We start from the raw sequence: 4,372 nt of genomic DNA on the forward strand, positions 1-4,372 counted from the left end.
CTCTCTGCTCCGACATCCCGTTGTTTCCGACCGTGTAGCTGGGGTTATGTGGATCACCTCCCATGATCTAAAATCTGAATCAGCAATAACAAGCAAAGTTACTTTTCTCTATCTCATTAACACATTGAAATATTTATCTTGTTATGATTATGTATGTTCTGTTTCCTGTTTTATTTTGATAGTCTTGTTTTACTTTTCCCGCCCTTGTGATTCACCTGTTCCCATCCCTTGTGTCTCTTGTATTTAATGTCTGTGGTCAGATCCTTGTATCATGATGTGTGTCGTCTACCCTGTTGGTCTCGGTGTTCCTGATGTTTTGCCTGTTCCTGTTTTGGATTCTTTCTGTTCCTTTATTTTTGTTTTTTGCCTGCTGTTCCAGGACCTTTTGTTAGTCTGATTTATACATATTATAATAAATCCCTGAGCTTACTCGTGTGTCTTGCCCTTGGGTCCTACGTTCCCTGAAGCTCCAGGACATACAGTATCTAGCCTAATTCACACAGTCTCTGCACCGGTTTGCATGCGGTTTAGTGTCCCAAATTTCCCCGTGATGTAACCCTATTTGTACAGGTCCTATCCCCCCTAACCAATCGGCTATCCTAACCTATATAAACAGCCCACATGGTCAGAACAATGGGATGTCAGAGCAGAGAGTTTATTTTTTTGAAACCAAGGGACGTTGGACTCATGGGCTGCACGATCAAAGGGAATTCTTTGAGTTATTGAGAGGTCAGAACACTGGAGCGTCTGAGAAATGGGCGGTCCCCCTTTGTTTGGGGGCTCACTGACCATCAGAAGTGACTTGACTTTAATATAATTAATCAACTGTAAAAAAAAATGTAATAAAAGAAGGGTTGTTGAGGTTGTTTTTCCCTTTTTTTTGAGTTGAGAAAATATTTGCATGATTTCTTTCAATGTATTAGTGAATGCTCACAGGGCTGTTTTATTTTTATAACTACAGATTGGACTATTATACCCACAGCTATAAAAAGAAGATTCATTGATTTATGAAACCAGCAACTATAAATAAATAACGTAGCAAATCCATGGCAACAAAGTACATTTAAAAAAAGTGACATTGTACTTGTTGTGGGTTGGGGTTTTTGTTTGGGGGTTATTTTCCCGTTTGGCCTTCCCTGTGTTTTCTTCCCGGTTTTCTCCCTAGTCTGGTGTCATAGATTCTGTCTTGTGTTTCCCTGTGTGTGTTTGTTATGCTTCTGCTTTATTTTGGTAGTCAGCTTCCTGTCTTGTCTTGTCTTATTTAGTCTAGCTTTACTTTGTTTGTCTGATTGTCCTGCCCCGCCCCAATGTGATCCACCTGACGTCTCACCTGTTCCCCATTACCTCGTTACCTCTTGTATTTAACCCCAGTGTTTCCTTTGTCTCTTGTTGGATCATTCTGGTTGTTCCCCTGTCTTTACGTCACCTCGTTGCAGTGTTCCTGATTTCGTTCCTGTTCCCTACTCCTGGTTATGGTTTGTTTTTGTATCTTTTTGGGTATTTTCCTTTTCCTCCTTGGATTTTGGATGTTCGTTCCATCGAGGCTTACGTTGTGTTTTGGACAATAAAGACTATTTGTGTTCCTACTCCTGCCTGCCTCCTCCTCACTGCATTTGGGTCCGATCCTCAAACCCCCCGTAACAGTACTGCTATTATGAGTAAAGAATTGATAGCCCCAATCAAGCAATGTCCTATTAAAATAGATGTATTTATTAATTATTGCATTACTATGACTGGTAATTATAACTGGGTATCAAACCTCAAAATTTGTTTCGTACCAACTAAATTGTGTCTGTCACGGAGTATTGAGAAAGAAGAAATCGGCTGATTAGTCAGACTCGTCATTGTGCTTGTTTCAATAAAATTCAAATTATCTGAATCTTGGATGAGATACAATAGAAACAGTAGTTTCACAAGGCAAGGCAAAGTTAAGCAAAGTTTTGTTTGTAATATTTTGGAAGTTTTCTTATGTTCCCTCATGTTGTCCTCGGATCAAATTTGACCCATTTAAAAAAAAAATTGTTTGTCACTGTTTGTGTTTCTTAAATATGTAAAAATAATTTTAAAAAATATATTATTTTTTCATAATGAAATGCGGGGGATGAGTTGAGAAAGCTGCTTTGTGGGCAGTCGGCAGCAGGGTGACAGGCTGTTGCTGGGGTGATGACAGGTACATGTTGGCTGTATGAAAGGACTTCATGTTGTCATGGAATGTGTGTTTCCCTGATGGGATCATGTCCTGAATCTGGATTGCTCAACATTAGCAATTGTTCATTTTCTGAGGGCAAGCAATCATGATGATGACACAGTTGGCAAACATGTGTGCTTCAAACTGCATTAAAGCTTCTTGCACATATCTGGTAGGCGTGTGTATCATTTGATCGTGATCATTTTCTCAACGCGCATTCTATATGAGCCCGTAAACACAGCTGCCAATAATGGTTCTGACCTGATTCAGATGATTGGCTGAGGACCCGGGAAGAGAAGAGAAGAGAAGGGAAGTAATGGATAAAAGACAGGTGCTGAATACATAACAGATACAAATCGGCTTCTTAGCCTTCACCCAAACAAATTGCAGTTTTTAATGTTTTTGTTTTACAAAATCTGGCAGAGAAGGGAGACATTTATGAATTCAGAAATGCTAGTCTGTATTGACGACGTTCCACTTGTGGGATTGCTTAAGTGCTGCCGGATGTCCCTTTTTACCCAAAGTGACTTACAATTGCTATATATGTAAGTAGCACACCTGTGGAGCAACTAGGGCTAAAGTGCCTTGCTCAGGGACGCATATCAGAAAATATGGAATGTCAGTAAAGTGCCAACATTTTTTAAAAATAAATAAAATAACACGACAAAACGTTAAAAAAGTAACAATGAAAAAAATGGTTAAATCCCCAACAAAAGTGTGAAAAATCGCAATAATAAGCACGAAAAACATTGGGAAATACAGGGAAAAAACGTCAGAAAAATAAATTTCAATGTTGGAAAAAGTGACATTGAGATAGGGACAACAAAACAGTTTTTTTATGGTTGACAGGAAGACAACACAAGGGTTAAAAGGTGCTCTTGATGAATGCTTAAATGTATCAGTGTCAAGCATCAGAAAAAGTATTGTTTTGATATTGGCATCAAAAGTCATGTATTATATTGGCCCCAGTATCTCTGATGTTTGACAATACCCAGCTTCACCTGTAGTCACTGACTAACAAGGATCTGGCCTAGACCACTTGGCGTCACTATGACGTGGACCGAAGAAGACAAACTGGCACAAGACAAAGGGAGACAAGGACTATTTACACATGAGGTAGGGAAAAACAGGTGAAACCAATTAGAGGCAATGGGGAGGGAGACAATCACAGTTGTGGGTAATTCACACAAAGGGAGGAAGTCGGGGCTTGAAATGAGAGGGTGAGCAAATACAAAATAAAACAGGGAGACTAGACATGAGTGACTTGACTTGAAAAACTTGACGCGACATAACACCACAGCATGCTGTAAAAATATAGCCAAGAATAAACTTTTGTTCTATTTTATTGGATTTTTTCAAACATGGATAAAAAAAAAAACTCTTCACAGCTCCTAGAATGAGAACGCTGCATTTAATAAATGTTGTAGTTGTAGTAGCTCTAAGGAGCCATTCACGCTTCCCAATAGTTGAAAAACTCACCCTTTTTTGACAAATTGCTTTACTTATGCATTTGCAAAGTGTAATGATTTGAGTTTTTTTTCCCCTGTTGTATCAGGTGCCAGCCCTCTTCCAGAGCTTTCTGCCCCACTTATGATCCATTATCAGGAAACATACTTATCATATTAATTTCATAAAGTGTTTGTGCGAGTGCAAAATCCAACTCTGTTAAATGGTTGCAGGCCGGACGTAGAGTTTAAGGTCATCTTGCCAATTAACCAAAAATGGTTGAATTCAATCAAATTTAGTGTTTGTTCTGGCTGCACCTGAGTTCTTTATTGTGTTGTTGAGGGCATACGCTTTTATACATTTGAAGTACCATTTGGGCCAGTGGCCCCACATAATCAGAGTGACACTTTAATTTATTTTCAGCGTAGGCTGCTGGAGAGGTTCAGAAAATTCACTTTGTTTTTATCTGTAAGTGAGACGGTTTTTTTTTTTAATGTGGTTCAATTGTTTTCAAATATACCGTGACAGTTCTTTCTTGTCCTTGAAAAAATAAGTTTGACAAAGTAATCTACATCAGAGGATGGAGTTGCTTATTTTGTCAGGTATTAACCACCTGTTATCATAGGACGGGAGTTCCATACTTTGAGCCGTCTTCTCAATGAAGACTTAAAGGTTGCAATAAAAAGTGCCAGAAAAAGTAAGTAAGGGGATCTTAAACTAAATTAACTTAGATCAATT

General features: G+C 38.7%; 1 long non-coding RNA gene across 1 annotated transcript in view; it reads left to right on the forward strand.

Moving 5' to 3' along the window:
* Nucleotides 1–4,372, forward strand: part of LOC116672487 (uncharacterized) — a 17,960-nt gene that overhangs the window by 843 nt on the left and 12,745 nt on the right. Inside the window, exon 2 of the long non-coding RNA XR_004327564.1 lies at nt 937–940. This is a non-coding gene — a long non-coding RNA (uncharacterized LOC116672487). The remainder of the gene's footprint in view (nt 1–936; nt 941–4,372) is intronic.

This window comes from Etheostoma spectabile, chromosome 22 (assembly GCF_008692095.1).
Source record: "Etheostoma spectabile isolate EspeVRDwgs_2016 chromosome 22, UIUC_Espe_1.0, whole genome shotgun sequence".
Taxonomy (NCBI): domain Eukaryota; kingdom Metazoa; phylum Chordata; class Actinopteri; order Perciformes; family Percidae; genus Etheostoma; species Etheostoma spectabile.